Here is a 17,614-nt window from a genome sequence, read left to right as displayed (position 1 = left end):
GTAGTAGTAGTTTTATTATTACAATGATAATAATAAAAAAACTGATGTAGATGACATCGACTGGCGCCACATCAACTACTTGTGAAGGTCAGGGAGGATGGAAATGCCGAGGTTTGCGAGTACTAACCAGATCCCCACTTGAAATGTACAGTGAAAATCTGGTACCTTGGGGGTATTTTGTCACCCAAGCCCCAAGAAACATCAAATACCGATGCCAATGAGAAATCAAATTTAATCACCCTAAGAAACTCCTTGGCAATTATTTGTGATTCATCTTATGTAGCTAATTACTATGCCTCCCCACGGGACAGAGTTAGACACCAGGGTCGTTTTTTAACGTGGAGAAAAGGTACAAAAATAAAAATTGTCTCAGTCGTGAAGGATTTCTCCTCCACTGAAAGAGAACAAGAAATAGAAGTGCAGCATCTGAAGAACAGATACTACACTTTGATCTTGACCAATATAAAAAACTGATGTAGATGACATTCTATTCCAAAAGCTGCATTTGTTCATATGCATGCTGATTCTTCAAATCTCTTCTTCCGAATCACGTGTCTCATTAACCTGTCAAGTGGAAGAGAATAAAATGAAGAGCTTCATTCACGTTTCTCTCACTGGCTCAAATGATAGAGCGATGTGTGCCGACAACTGAAGTCTTGGTCTTTAATCTATGTACGCTTAGCCATATGGAGATGATAAAACTTGTGTCCATAGATATCTAACAGTATAAAAACATTTACTTGAAATAAAAATACAAATTCCATTAATTCCTATCTTTAATCCTAGTTATTTTTTTAGTTAGAAATGTTTTTCTCTTAATACAATTACTTGTTTCGATTTTGTAATTATTTTTATAATTGTATTCAATTCATATGTCGATCAATTTCACACAATTATGCAATGTTGGCAACTAAGATGATAAGACGCAAATATGGTCACTTATCAAAAGAAAGATGCAATACATTGAAGTAAAGACCATATAATATTATCAAAGCAAGATTACAAAATTAATTAATTCTATTCAAAAACTTAAGAAAATAAAAGATAACATATGAAAGTTTTCCAATCGCACAATAATCGTTTGGGTGATTGACAACGCATCCATATGTTTAAACTACAAGCATACCCATATAAAATAAAGTAATAACTCAGTAACAATATAAAGTAATAAAGAACGAAGATCGGATTTTTACATGCCTCCCACACCAGCAATATGAGACTTAGAGATGACAAAACATGTGTCCATGGATATCTAACAGAATAAAAACATCTAACTGAAATGAAAATATAAATTTCATTAAAATATAATAATGCTACAGATTAATTCCTATCTTTAATCCTTGTTAATTTTTAGTTAGAAATGTTTCTTCTCTTAATGCAATACTTGTTTGATTTTCTAATTATTTATATAATCGTATTCAATTTATATTTCGATCTACGCATATAAAAATTGCACATTTCACACAATTATGTTGTTACAGCCTGGGTGTGTCATAACATGAAATGTTTTGTTGTCATCGTTTTGACGATCGCATATATAGATATCAATAACAGAGACATGAGTCGGGATATATTTTAAGACAACGCCATGCTTTATTTTAAGACAACGACATGCTTTATTTTTCAAAAAAATAATGGCGGGGGCAAGGGTTCCTACTAATCTTTATTTTACTTAGTAGAGAGGGAAGATCTAAGGGAATTAACTCATAATATGACATCCTTCTTTTCCTAAAAAAAAAAAAAAAGAACTACAACACATTAGGACGTAGCCGGGTTGTCCACCTTGAGACTGTCCTCATCATATATAAACTGTTTAGGTGGTCTTCTAATACGACCGGATCTGGATGTACTTTGAGCTTCATGATGAGTGTTAGGTGCTTTTTGGGGGGTATATAGAACAGGTTTGCCATCTGTTATAGTGGGGCTGATTTGTTTCATGGGTGCTTGACTCGAGCCGTTGCTATGCCAACTGCTGATCATCCATTGGATTCTGGGGATATTACAGCTGAGAATGCAGATGCTTCTAGGTTCAGACTTGCTGCGGACTTAACTTTCCTCAAGTGTTTGCGGTTTCGGCAAAGTGACTTTCCAGATGAAGTCTGCACCATGGAGGATCTGGGTTCCACACATGCTTTCGTGGCAACTGCAGGGGACCATTTACTGGATTCCAGGTCATATATGCGAACGTGTTGTCCTTGAATTTCCGGTAAATCTCTGGTGTGCTGGGTGTATTGTGATATGACTGCCTTTGATATAGGTGAGTTGCGGTATTCTCTGTTTTGGTCGAAATGTTGGAACACTTTACTAGAAGTGTAAGCCATTTTGAGTTTCAGAACAGTTTCAGATGGTTTGCTGTTACACACAAGTCATGGTAGGTGACTTGTTTGTAGTAGACAGTTCCACAGAACAAAATATTCTTACCGTGTCGAAGTCCGGGAAAGAACATGTGAAATTGCTCCAGAAAAGGTTTAATATTTATGAAGCAATTCTGGTTTCTGATTGGTTGGTAGCAGCACATGAATTTATTTGATTCGTCAGTTCTTAGCAGCATCGTGTATAAATAGAATCGTCCGACTGTGTGGGATCATACCCCCATTATCAGCCCAAAATATTGCAACATCCTCCCTATTTTTTATAATGGGGAAGTCCCTTGTGTTTGTTCTGCTCAAAAATAAATATATATTTTTATATTTACTTAGACATAACAAAAATTAGAAATCATTTGGATCTTAGAATTTTAGCATTTAAAAAGACGCCATTTTTAATTGTGTTTAAATGTCAAAAAGGAAAATTACAAAGACTTTTTTTTTCTAAGCAAAAGTATTAGTAGGTTAAAGTGTTAATACAAATAAAATGGATACAGTTTAACGTCTTGTCCAGGACCACTTTTTTTAAATTTCTTTTTTATTTTATTTTATTTTTTTATATATATATAGAAATCTATATACTGAGCATTATCCCTAGGGTTTTCCGCTGATATTCATGCAAAAAAGTAATAGCCTTCTCATAAGTGGAACTTCGCTGGTCTGTATTTTTAATATATAGAAATCTATATACATACAGGGTAGTGAAAGGAAAAAAAATATTCAGCCGAATTCACCAACAAGTTTTGAGAAAAAACGTTGTAGCTTTATCCGTGTCGCCGGTTTCGTAAATACATCAGCGATATTTCGTTCTGATGATATGTAATTCAAAATAATGGATTCCTTTTTTATTTCGTTTTCTACGAAATGGCATTTTATATCCATATGCCTAGATCTCTCGTTTTCTACGAAATGGCATTTTATATCCATATGCCTAAATCTTTGGTTGATCATCCGTGCTCTGTACTATACTGGCTTGATTATCGCAATTAATTATCACGGGGCTTGTAATCAATTCTTGCTCTAAAATAGTCTTCAGGATATTTTTAAGGTAGAGTGCTTCCTGGGTCGTGTGTGTGATCGCGATAAATTCTGCTTCACACGTAGAGAGAGATACAATCTGTTGCTTTGTAGATTTCCATGAAATAATAGGCCCATTTTCTGAGAGTCTGAAACAATATCCAGATATACTCCTGCGATCTTCTTTGTTTGCCCAGTCTGAATCCGAAAAACCTTCTAATTTTAGAGGATTTCTTGATTTTCTAAATACTAACTTCTGCTCCTTAGTTCCTTTTAAATAACGTAGGACTTGTTTAGCTCTGTTTAAATCCTTCATTGTCGGTCGTGATAATTTTTGTGACAGTTTCGTTACTGTATAGTATATGTCGGGCCTGGTTGCAGTCATCAAGTATATAAGACTACCTATAATTTCGCGATATTGTGTGTCATTTATTATTTCAGATTCTGTGTGTATATTTTTTATTAATATCATTTTCGACCGGTGTAGAGCGTTTCTTGCACTCTCCCATTCCAAATTTTAATAGTATTTTGTCGATGTATCTCGATTGAGTCATCATAACAAGTCCTTTGCTTTGAGTAAATTCTATCCCCAGAAACCAGGATATTTTGCCAAGATCGGTCATTTTGAATCTTTTACTTAATTTGTTCTTAACATCAGTCAACATTATGTCACAATTTGATGCGATTACAATATCCTCGACCCACAAAACCAAAATCAGTAGTTTATCGTCTTTTTGTTGGGTATATAAACAGGGGTCTACAGCGCATTGTCTAAATTGTTGTTTAATAATATAATCATGGAATACTGTGTTCCAACACTGAGCACTCTGCTTTAGACCATATTAATGACTTGTTAAGTCGCCACACGCTATTTTTATTTTTCATTATATATCCCTTTAGAGGGGTAATATAAATTTAACAATCTATTGGGGCATTCAAATAAGCATTTTTTACGTCCATTTGATGGATGTTTAGGTCATATTGTGATGCGACTTGCAGTACAACTCTGTCGTTAGGTTTGTGGTCGGCGAAAACGTAGAAAAGTATTCTTTACCGTAAATCTGAGAGCACCCCTTAGCAACAAATCTTGCTTTGTACTGTTCGACCCCTTATGCTGTACTCTTTTTTTTTTTTTTTTTTTTTTGTAAAGCCCCACCTGGTAGAAATAACATGTTTATCCCTTGGGAGAGGCACTACCGTATAGGTATCATTTTCGGTTCATAGCAATTTTCCATTCATCACACTGTTCTGAATTAATTGCTTCGTTGAAGCTTTTATGGCGCATTTTCCATTGAACAGCAATAGTCGATTAGATAATCCTTTATACTGTCGACCACAAAAAAAATCGGGTCGTCTTCTATTTCTTTCGGCATATCTCGACTTTATCATCATCATCATGGACACTCTCGCCTTCGTCATTTTTATTCTTTTCGTTTGTTCTAATTATTTGAGGTAATATAATTCCATCCTCTTCATATGACGGGTTTTCGTCTTTACAATTAAACGTGTCTGTGTATTTTACACACCGGATTCTTTTTATTTTATTTTTTTTCGGGAAAAAATATTAAATTGGCTGGACTGTTTTTATCGTATCCAAGAAATATACCTCCGTCAGCTTTAATATTCAATTTACTCTTTTTCTCTATATATGCGAAGCAAGTTGAACTAAATATATGCATTCTGCTTAAATTTTTTTTTTTTACCGCAGAAAGATTCATATGGAGTTTTAGATAGTGTTTTGTTAAAACAACTGTTGCGTATACAGGCTGCGGCCATAAGTGCATACGTCCAGAGGTTTTTAGGGAGTTTTGTTTCAATGAGTAGGCATCTTGCCATTTCAAAAAGTGTCCGCCACGCACGTTCAGCAGTCCCGTTTTGGTGTGGCGATCTAGGAGCTGATGTTTCATGCCTGATATGATGGTTAATTAGTAAAAATTCAAAGTCTTTATTGGTAAATTCAGTACCGTTGTCAGAGCGAATACACTTGATTTCACCGTAGGGGGCCATGTCGGCTAGATATTTCTTAGTTGCTAGCAGGGTATCAGATTTATTCTTTAAAAATAAACCATTATTAAACCTGAATGGCCATCTACGAAATTCAACACATATCTATAATGTTCTCTGGTCATCGGTTCTACGGGACCGTTCAAGTCACAATGCACCATTGCACCATTGATAGTTTTTTTTCTGGTATCTTGCTTTGATAGTTTTTCATCTTCCCCTGCGTACAGGCGTCGCAGTTGAAGGTTTTTTAATGTTTGTATTCGCATTCCATCAACTACAGTCGGCAACTTTTTGATATCAGGAATATTGCAGTGTCCAAGAATTTTATGCCATGTTTGTAGATCGTGGTAGGCGGTTTTTGATGGGACTACGCTATTTAAATAATATAGTCTTCCATCCCCCCCCCAATGTCGAATACAGTTCCATTCAGGCACACCAGCCCCGATTTATTGGGGCCAAAGTTTATATCTGTACATTGTCCCGTGGCAGCCTGCATAGAAAATATATTTTGTTTAAATTTTGGGATTAGAATAGCGTTTTCTAGAATACAGAAAGATAGTTCACCTTTATTGTTCTTTAGTGAGATTTCGCATTACCTCTTTTCAAAACGATATTATTGACTCGACTCCCGTCAGCCAGTTCTAAAAATGATTTTGTGGCTTAAAGTTGGGATCAAAATTGATAAAATCAGATTCCTTTGTAATCACATGTGCCGTGGCCCCACAATCGACAAGAAAATTATTATTGCTTGTTGACGCATCAAATGTACACGAAAATAAAAATGTATGTTCGCTAACAGAGCTCTCTACATTTTTAATGTAGTCGCCATTTTGAGTCCTGTATCTACATTGGAAACTCTTGTGATTAGGCCAGTTCAGTGTATAAAGAAATAATGTTGGGTTTTCCTTTCGATAAATAATGCTCTCTCAATATGTTTAAAGATTTGTAGCCGTCATCCAGGGCTTCTCTCATTACCAGTGATAGACTTCAGTCATCTAAACACTGTATTAATTCCGCAAAGACAGTTGCATTCTTTTCAATGAAGTCGGGGTCGTTTCTGTTTTCAGGTTGTGTTTCTAGTACTTTGCGTAGCCTTTGTGTTCGTAGATATCCCAGAAATTTAACTTGCCACAATTCGAATTTTGATTCGGATCGATCGAAATAAAGACGCACGCTGGGCCCATAACCTCTGGAAGTGTAAGCCATTTTGAGTTTCAGAACAGTTTCAGATGGTTCGCTGTTACACACAAGTCCTGGTAGGTGACTTGTTTGTAGTAGACAGTTCCACAGAACAAAATATTCTTACCGTGTCGAAGTCCGGGAAAGAACATGTGAAATTGCTCCAGAAAAGGTTTAATATTTATGAAGCAATTCTGGTTTCTGATTGGTTGGTAGCAGCACATGAATTTATTTGATTCGTCAGTTCTTAGCAGCATCGTGTATAAATAGAATCGTCCGACTGTGTGGGATCATACCCCCATTATCAGCCCAAAATATTGCAACAAGTTTCCTACAGCTTTTAGTTTAATAGTAATTTGCCAGGTGATGGAATTGTATGGTTGATAAGGGTTGACCGTAAACACTGCAATGGCATGTCTACATCGCGATCGCTTGAGATAGCCTATCGAATAGCAGATTTGATGGCTTGCACACAGCGCTCGGCTAGAGCATTTGAATGAGGATATCTAGGGGATGATGTATAGTGTTCAAATCTCAACTCCCTTGCAAATTGCGTGAACAGGCTAGGGCTATAATGAGGATCATTGTTGCTGCTGACTTTCTCCGGGATCCCTTGTTCTCCAAATATTTGTTTAGACAGTTTGATTACTTCTTGACTGGAGAATTCTTTTAATTTCCTCACGAAAGGTTATTTGGAATAGTAGTCAACCATTAGCATGCAATTATAACCCTTACTATGGAAAAGATCTGTGGCTACTATTTGCCATGGCATCACAGGAATCTCATGTGACATTCTGGTGCTGTTGACATAAGGCACCTCGTTGTACGACGTCTATGTCCTTATTAATGTTGTACCGAAATACATAACTTTGGACTCGGAGCTTACATTTTTCGATTCCCTGATGACCGTTATGGATTTTTTTTATAATTTCCGGCTGCATCACTTTGGGTATAATAACTTGACCATCCTTCATTAAAATACAAATTTCGATGGCCAGCTCGTCCCGATATGAGCAATGTGGCCGTAGATTTTTGCTAATTTCCCTAGCTATGTTGGGCCAGCCGTGCAGAAGTGTTTCCTTAAGCTCACAATGTATGTGATTAGCTTTTGTTGCTAGTTCTATCGCTCAGAACCAAAAACAACAGCTAGAAGTTCTCGCTCTATGTTGGCATATCTTTACTTCGTCTCCGTCAGTGCTTTTGACGCAAATGCAATCGGTTTCCTTTCTTTGTTTCATGCATCCACTTGTAGGCCTGTTTCTTTCGATCAAAGTATGTGAGGGACATTTCTTGGCAAATCAAATCCTTGATGTTTTTTATGCTTCCTGGTGACTGGCAGTCCATTGGTAATCCGAATCCTTCTTTGGTAGGTATCTCATTGGTGCAGTCAAATCAAAAATATACGAAATGAAGGGCACTGGGTAGGTGATAATTCTTAACACTTTTTGACATTCCGTGACGTCGCTAGGGCGGGGTAGTTATTCTATTGCATCCACCTTGCTTGGATCTGGTTTTACACCATTCTTATCGTAGATAGCACCAAAACAACTGATCTGCTTTTGATCAACAGCACATTTGTCACTGTTAAAACATAACACTTCAGCTTGTGCTATTTTCAAGTTGCGATCATGCTCCTGTTTCGTCTTCTCATGGAAAATGACATCATCAATTAGTTTCCAGTATCATGTTGATTCTCTGCATGAATACATCCTGTGACATCACCAAACCAAAGGCCATTCTTTGAAAACAGATTCTCCCAAACAGTGAGTGGAAGATCCTTAATAATTGCGATTCTGTGTCAAGTGGTATGGACCAAGCTCTAGCAATGTCAGAAATTTCGTGAAAATAGTGAATAATTTCACCCCATATTTCCAAGCTTATAACTCCTCGAAAAATGTAATTCAAGCCCTATTTTTTTTTTAATTAAAGGAGCAAGGACCAAGGTTTTATTAAAAAAACATAAAAAAAAACAATGTGTTTTCTTTTTTTAAAAAAGGTTTTAAACTTCGGACTTTACAGGTAAATTTCTAAAAAAGGGATTTTTTTTTAAATTTGAATATATTATTTATTTACCTTTTCTCTTCAATTTGTGATATATAAAACTATGAAACATAAATTAATTATTTACTTTTTAATAGACATTTCAAAATGAGAGGCGTGAATTATTCGACCCCCTGTATTTCCAAGCTTATAACTATTCGAAAAATGTAATTCAAGCCCTAATTTTTTTTCAATTAAAGGGGCAAGGACCAAGATTTTATTAAAAAAAAAACAAAAAAAAAAACAATGTGTTTTTAAAAAAAAAAAAAAGGTTTTAAACTTCGGACTTTACAGGTAAATTTCTAAAAAAGGGATTTTTTTTTTGTTTTAAATTTGAATATATTATTTATTGACCTTTTCTCTTCAATTTGTGATATATAAAACTATTAAACATAAATTAATTATTTACTTTTTAAGAGAAACTTGAAAATGTGTGACACTTACACAAATGGGGGGGCGTGAATTTTAAAAAAAACGTTTGTCTAAATTATTATATTCGGTTTATTGGAAAGAATATAAAATTTCACATTGACCCTGAAAATATCGTAAAAATAGAATCAATAGAAAAATTTTGATAGATTTTTAAAGTTTAAAAATTGAAAAATATTGAGTTCGGAAAATTCATTAGTGTTTTTTAAAAAAAATATTTCTATTACTTTTAAAACAACTGTAATAGTTTATTTTGGAAGTATAACCCATAAAGAAAATAAATAACCCACTTTTAACAGAGAAATTACGAGATTTTTATATTTTATTCGCAGTTTCGTGTTAGGGGTGTCGAAAATTCCTACAAAAATTCTGATACACCTAACCAAGCTCCTGATAGCTTGTGTGATAACTCCTCCATTGTAGGAGTCTTATAATGGCATGTTATGATCGCTCGGTAGGGACTGCCAAACGATTGTGAAGATTGGACATCATGTTTCCGTGACCTCAGATTTGTGTTAACTATGCGAACTATGGAAAAGCAGAAGCGACTTAATGATTTTTAAAACCTTTGTTTATCTTCTTCAAACTGCAGTTAATAATTAATCTTTGTTATAATTTTGTTAGGTTTTAAGATTTACACAGTTTAATTATTAATAATATTATAAACATTTCTATATCAAATATGAAATACGGTTTTACTGAATGTTCTTTTGGTTACCTACGGGCTTCCATATTTTGTTCGGTAAAAAGAGACAAACAAAATATGAGGGGGAGGGGCCTACAAAATCCTTAATATTGTGCAATAATATTTTCAAATTTGTTTTAATCTGGCGATAAAATAGCTTACAAGAGTCATGTTTATATTAAAACTTAATATTAAAAAAATTAAACACAATTAATTGAAAACTATGTTGTAAAGGAACATTTTGAAATAATGGAATTTTAATCGTTTTAATCTAATTTAATTAATCGTTTTAATTTAATCTAATTTTATTAATGTTTACGAAGTTTCTTTTTCTTGGCAATTCAACTGATTATAGTATATATTAATTCGGCAAAACGCTATTAAAAACATAATAATATTAAATTTATATCAATTTTTTAATTGCAAATTTAAGGTAAATTTTTGTTTAATATGTGTATTTAAATTTTTAATAAATAAATATTTTTTACTTATTTGAACTCTTATGTTTCATAATAAATAGAACTTTCGATAGATTTAAATATATTTCGTTCAAACTTCGAAAAAAAATAAATAGGGGGCACGCACTAAAAATATTTCCCCTCGTATATTTTACGAAAACTGTATTTTATATGTAATTTCATTCTAAAATGGATAATATCGAACATTTCACGAAAATCTAACCATTTGTGGTAATTTTTACTTACCGAAACTCGATGTAGAGAGGTGAAGCAATGGAATTCTGTGTGGCAGTCGTCCAAGCAAAAGGTTTGGAAGTGCTTGGTCGACTGCTTTTATAATAGTGTTTTTTTTTTTTTTTTGTCCACTCACGTGGATCGGACTTAACATTTGCATAGAATCGACTAGTGGGTATAAAAACACTATCGGCGATATTGTTGGTTGGTCTCCTTTGATTTAGTCCAGCAGTCCGTTTCATAGTTACTGTTACAAAGACGATCTGTCGTTGTAAGCAACGAGACAATTTGTTGCAACTCCTGTTGACCAAGAAAAAGCGTGAAGGGTTCACCACGTAAGGTAAGAGTTTCATTGTTTTTCCTTCTTCGTCGAGTTCTGGTTTAATCTGTTGAGTTGCAGAAACACCCCCCTCCCCCTTTTAGTCGGTTAAAATCCGACACATTAGTTGATTTTTGCTAGATTTATTAAATACGGTTATCTTTTCACGTTCGGAATGTCTACTACATGGGAACGTTATTTTAAAGCGCCAATTATATAAACAGCATTTTCGTCTCGCAATTTCATTATTTTCGTTCGATGAAAACAAATATTTTAAATAATTACTGGTTTATTTTACCGTTCTTCTTTTAAATGGTCCATATGTTATACTGATAATATTAATTAATAATAAAGTTACATCGTGTTACGTAAAAGTTGGGGTAATTCTGTGGTGAGTTTTGGCAGTCCCTATCGCTCAGTTAAGATCCTTTTGGTCGAGACATAGGCAAAGATTTTACATTCTTTTTCTGAACGTACACTATGCTACTTACTAACCCATTTGGTTGGTTCACTAACCTTTCTAATAATGCCTTGTGATTCGATAGACCTTTATTTTTTCTCGATTTCATCTTTCAAATGGATTGGACATTTTCTGGGGCATGGATCATTGGTTGATGATCAGGTTTTAGGACTATGTTATATTTGCTTTGGAAATGTCTTATACGGTCACATTGATTCGGTTATGACTTCTCTAATCCACGATGGGATTTATAGGTTCCTGGTTTTCTCTAATTATCAAGTGGAGGCTTATTAGCTCCAAGCTTCTTAGTGACGTCAGTCCTATTATTGCAGGACCTTCTGTTGTAACCACAAAGAATTTAAGTGCTACCCATTTATCTTTGTGTTATGGCCTAAGGTTTTTATAAAAAAGGGATTTAGTGGTGGTTAAGGATGACATAGAGGCCACAACAAAGAATCTATGAAATGAATAACGTTGGAAGTGTGTAGATTCTGACACCATATAATTAAAGACGAATATTGAAGGTTGAGAACCGATTTTATTTACTACCAACAATTTATATTAGGAGAGACAAAGTGTTCGTAGGATGGAATGTGATTTAACTGAGGAGATGAATGTTCGTAAAATGTTTGTAGGTATGTATGAATTGACAAGGAATGAATGTTCGTAAAATGTTTGTAGGTATGTGTCGTGATAATACATACTTTGGAAGCATTGATAAACAGACTCGAAGGTGGTGTAAAATGCGTTCTTTATTGTCTAGTAGTAAACGTTGCACTGAGAAACAATGGCGGACGAGATTCATACGTCACGGGCCAAGGGGCATAACTCTAGGCGACTAATAGTCTCTTAGCCTATATTATGACATCCCTTCCCTTCCATATATATGTATATCGTCCAAGGGCGATATTTAGCCTTTATCTGATTAAGGGATAACATAGTCTCTAATATATTATTTAGCTTGTCTCCATTGTTCTAGGGTAATGGTATTGTCTCTTTTTTTTAGGATAGTGTAACCTATAAGTTCAGTTTCTGAGGAGCATTCACTCGTCTCTGAGATCTTCTTAATTCGGGGGTGAGTTTCTCAGTTCGGGTGTGAGGCGTGCCGCTGGAGTGTTGTTCGGTGGTCGGCTGTTCGATTTGTTTAGGGGGGGGACCTTCCTTCTGGGTGGGATCCGGTGGAGAGTCGCTGGGGCGAGGTTGGTCGGATCTATTTGCGGTTGTTGATCTCCTCCCAGCTGGTCTGAGGAACTGCCTGTTCCTTCTATAGGTGTTACCGTTCTCAGATTCAACTATGTAGGATCTGGGTGTCACGCTGGAGCGCTGAATTTTTCCAGGCTCCCATATCTTTGCTTTTTCCTGCTGGACATAGACATTCTGTCCTGCATGTAGGTGGGAGTGGTGTCTGTTATGTTTCCTGTCATAGCAGACCTTAGACTGATCTTTCTGTTTCTGTATGGCTGTCCTAGTCTGCTCATCGCCAAGTTGTTGCTTGGATACTAGGGGTGTCCGTATTTTTCGTCCGTTGAGTAACTCTGCCGGGGACTTAATGTCTGATGACAGTGGCGTGGCTCTGTAAGCCATCATTGCTAGGTAGCTGTCTTGACCAGTTTCCCCTGCCTTCGTCAAAATTTTCTTGCATGTTCCCACCATTCTTTCGGCGAATCCGTTAGACTTCGGGTAATGTGGGGACGATGTCCTGTGTTGGAAGCTGTACGTCCTGGCGAAATCCTTGAAATCTTTACTTGTAAATTGTGGACCATTGTCCGAGTACAAGATTTCCGGCACTCCTTGTTCCTCAAATATCGTCTTAATACTTCTAATAACGGATATTGATGAGGCGGACGGAAGGCGTCGTACGAAGGGGTTTCGGCTGTACTGATCTGCCACAAGCAGATATTCTTTCCCTGCCAATGTGAACAAGTCTGTGCTGGCGTACTGCCAGGGATACGTAGGGGTTTCGTGCTGGAGTATTGATTCGGGCGGGATACTGGCTTGGTATTTCTGGCATGTGTGGCACTCTCGGACTATATCTTCTATGTCCTTATTTAACCCTATCCAGTACACCGCTGAACGCGCTCGTAACCTCGTTCTCTCTACTCCTTGGTGTGAAGCATGCAGCTCTTCCAGTATGCCTCTTTGCAACGAGGCTGGGATAATGATTCTCTAGCTCTTGAGTAGAATTCCATCCTGGACCCCAATCTCATCTCTGAAATTCCAGAATGGCAGGAGAATTCCTGGGCAGTCAGCCCGGTTGGAAGGCCAGCCGGTCAATACCATGCTTACAAGTTGCTTTAGGAGTGGATCCTGGGATGTTTCCACTCTTATATCTTCAACTCTCGTCGGCGCAAAGTTGAGGTATGAGATCATGCTATGGACGTTGAGATCGATCCCTTCAATGTGCCCACTGGGTCTGGGTGCTACTCGTGACAAGCAGTCTGCAATTGGAACTGTTTTTCCTGGGGTATATTTTACAGTAAAATCATATCCCTCGACCTTCAATAACATTCTAGCCAGTCTTGGGGGTGCTTGTGCTAGATTTTTCAATGCTATCGACTCCAATGGCTTGTGATCCGTATGAATTGTCGTTTTGTGGCCCCAAACGTAACTGTGAAATTTCTCCAGGCCAAAGACGATAGCCAACATCTCCCTCTCTATGTTTGAGTAGCGTGTTTCTGGTCCGGAAAGTGCTTTGCTCGCGAATGCTACTGGTCTGTCGTTTTGTAGCAGAGCCGCGCCTATACCCATTGAAGACGCATCTACCTGTAGCACTATTGGTTCTTTAGGGTCGAAGTATCGGAGTGTCGTATGATTTCCGATCTCTTTTTTGATTTCTTCGAATGCCTGTTGCTCCTGTGAAGACCATGTGAAGTCATTCTTCTTCGATGTTAACTCACGTAGGGGTTTTGTCAGTGTCGCGAGTCGTGGAGAGAATTTGTTCAAGTAGTTCACCAGGCCTAGGAAGCTGGTGAGCTGCTTTGTATCCTCGGGGGGTTGCATCTGTGTGATCGCCTCTATTTTCCGGGGATCTGGCTTGACACCGTCTCTTGAGATTATGTGGCCGTAGAAAGGGATTTCGGAGGTTTTCACCACAAATTTCTCTGAATTAAACCTGCAGTTTCTTTCCCTTGCTCTAAACATTAGCTGCCTCAGTGCCTTGTCATGGTCACTGCCGTCTTCCTCGAATCCGTACACTACTATGTCGTCGCATATGGATAGGACATTTTCGAGGTCTCCGAAGTTTTCCTGCATGGCTCTTTGGAACTCATCTTGGGCAGATTTGACTCCCATGGGGTACCTGTTGTACATGTATCTGCCATGTGGGGTAATGAATGTTGTGAGACGTCTCGACTTTTCGTCCAGTTTCAAATGCCAGTAGCCGGACTTGATATCGACTTTTGTGAACCATCTAGCGTTGTCTAGTTCCGCAGTGATGTCTTCGAATGTCGGAGTCGCATAGTGTGGTCTGTGCACTGCTTTATTTAAGTCTCGGGGGTCGAGGCATAGCCTGACCGATCCGTTCCTTTTAGTGGTACAGACGAATGAGTTTACCCAGGGCGTCGGGTCCTTTACAGGGGAAATTATTCCCTGGGCCTCTAAGGAGTCCAACTCCAATTTCAACTTTCCTTTTAGGGATATTGGGACTCGACGTGGTGGGTGGACAACTGGTGGTACTTCGGGGTTTAAATGGATGGTGTGTTCACCTGGCAGACAACCAATGGAGTCGAATACGTCTGGAAATTCCTCAATGATTTTCCTCCTTTCTCCAAGGTTTCCCATCGTACATGGTTCCTGCACGGGGACCGGTTTCATGTTGTGCGGGGGAGTAGGCCGGGATGCTTTGTCCGTCACATGAGTTGTGTCCGTTTTTATAGCCAAGTTAAGGGTGACTAGCCCTAATTCTCTTGATGTTTGGAGTCCTATTAGTATAGGGTCTCTTGATTTCACCACATGAAAGGTCGCTTTAACGAACTTGTCGCGGGATCTGACCCCTAAACGACAGGTCCCTTCTTGGTCTATCGTTGAGCCTCCAAACGCAATTAGCCTTATAGCTGATTTTTCCAGTGGTACTCCTTTCAGTTCCTTGAATACCTGTTTAGGTAACAGGTTGCTCATTGCACCTGTGTCGATTTTCGCGTCAACCTCTATTTGGGCTTTGCTGTTGCCTATCTTCAGTTTTGTGAAAGCTTCTGTGGTCGCTAACGGTAATTCCTTTACTGTGTGAAAGTACAGCTCCTCTGTGGAACTGTCGTCGTTGCTACCCATATGTGCTGCTGCCATGTGGATTTTATTCTTATTATATTTCCTCTGTGGCTGGAATGACTGTCTGCGTGTGTGCCCCTCGTCTCCCATTTTAGAGTGGCAAACTTTAGCAAAGTGTCCCTTTTTATTGCATTTTAGGCAGTATTTGCCTTTAGCTGGGCATTTATATTGATGGTGTTTTGTGCCACAATTACCACATGTGGTAGGTCCACTGGGCTGTCTGGCTCTAACTGCGAGTGTAGAGCTGTCTTCTACTGCTGTTGTACGTAATGCTTCCATTTGTTTACACGTGGATTCTTCTGTCTCGATGATTCCGAGTGCTTTCTCGATCGTAAGATCGCTTCCTTCTCTTATTAGGGACTTTTGTGCAGACTGTAAATAAATACCGAATATGAATAGGTCGAACACAATGGTCTCTTCCACCGTCCGACCGTATTCACACTGTTTGGCTGTCTGACGCAGCCGACTTAGAAATGCGTGTGCCGATTCATCCGCGTTTTGTTTACATTTTAGTAGGTTGTGTCTAGCTACACGAAAGTTCGATCGCGGATTCGCATATTCCTTAAAAAATTGGATATATTTATCCAATGTCCTTTCTTCTCCCTGTCGAAAGGGAAAAGTGTCACTTATTTCCTGGCCCTCGATACCAGACCATATTAGCAAGTAATTTAACTTTGTGTCTGAATCTACGTCTTTCATTGGGCCGTCGAAATATAAATGAACTTGCCTGATAAATCGGTCCATTGATTTGGCCAAATTTGAAGTGTTCCAATCGATTGTTGGAGGTGGTAGTTGCGAATATGTATTCATCGTCGATTGCGAGAAAAATACCGACACCACGTGTGTTTTGTATTAATTTTTTTTTTAGATCCCGAAAATGTTCGTTTTTTTTTTGTTTTTTTTTTAGGGTAATATTGTTACTATTCCTTTGATTCTTTAGAGGATCCCACTTCAGACACCATGTCGTGATAATACATACTTTGGAAGCATTGATAAACAGACTCGAAGGTGGTGTAAAATGCGTTCTTTATTGTCTAGTAGTAAACGTTGCACTGAGAAACAATGGCGGACGAGATTCATACGTCACGGGCCAAGGGGCATAACTCTAGGCGACTAATAGTCTCTTAGCCTATATTATGACAGTATGTATGAATTGACAAGGAATGAATGTTCGTAAAATGTTTGTAGGTATGTATGAATTGACAAGGAATGAATGTTCGTAAAATGTTTGTAGGTATGTATGAATTGACAAGGAATGAATGTTCGTAAATTGTTTGTAGGTATGTATGAATTGACAAGGAATGAATGTTCGTAAATTGTTTGTAGGTATGTATGAATTGACAAGGAATGAATGTTCGTAAAATGTAACTTATCTTTTGGACGCTGGAGAGGTTAGGGTAGGCCGGTCATCCTGCTGTCGGTGATGCATGTCCTGACTTGTAACTGGAAAGCGAATGACTTGTTTCATCAGCGCTAGCAGCCCTGCGTCTTCGTCGTCTTTCTCCTCCTCACTTCTTTGGTTTGTGTGAATTAGGCATTGTTTAGAATTGAAGGTATTTGGCCCATAACATGAGAGTATAGTCAGCTTCAGTTCACTGGTGCCTTATTTCTTTTTCTTCTTCATCTCTTAAGGTCGGGTGGGAGAATCTGTCCGTGCATTCACTGACACAGCAGGGCGAATCTACTCCTTCCCTCTTTTTGGTCCCCTCATTTTATAGTGGCAAACCGGCTCCCAGGGACTGTGATATTTGAGGTGTTTATTTTAGGTGCGGAGCTCTCCCATTGGTCGATAATTATTTTGTGGTTATCTTATTTTTTTTCTTCCCAAGCGGAAGCGATGCGTGGAGCTATGTGCAAAAGACGATTTTTCACTTTGTCTCTCATGGTGGATGCGTTAACATCCGGTTCGCTGCTAATTCTCATCATGTTCCCACAGTGTGCACATTGTATGCATTATACTTGAGCTATTATATGCAGTTATTATGGTGTGCTCCTTTTTTGTTGAACCTGGGATGGGGTGTCCCCGATTATCTACTACAGTATTTTCTTTTATTTTCTATTTTTGAGCGATTATCGAGACTCCTAAAACGTGATCCTCTCATGTCGGACATGTTTTTGTTCAAAATTAATACTTAACATTATTTGTTCTTTTTTTAACTA

General features: G+C 37.7%; 1 long non-coding RNA gene across 1 annotated transcript in view; it reads left to right on the top strand.

The window, feature by feature from the left end:
- Positions 1-17,614, top strand: part of LOC145270955 (uncharacterized) — a 110,781-nt gene that overhangs the window by 19,951 nt on the left and 73,216 nt on the right. The window lies entirely within an intron of this gene.

This window comes from Euprymna scolopes, chromosome 46 (assembly GCF_053919585.1).
Source record: "Euprymna scolopes isolate OS-2025 chromosome 46, ASM5391958v1, whole genome shotgun sequence".
Classification (NCBI taxonomy): Eukaryota; Metazoa; Mollusca; class Cephalopoda; order Sepiida; family Sepiolidae; genus Euprymna; species Euprymna scolopes.
This window is presented reverse-complemented; position numbering and strand designations above follow the sequence as displayed.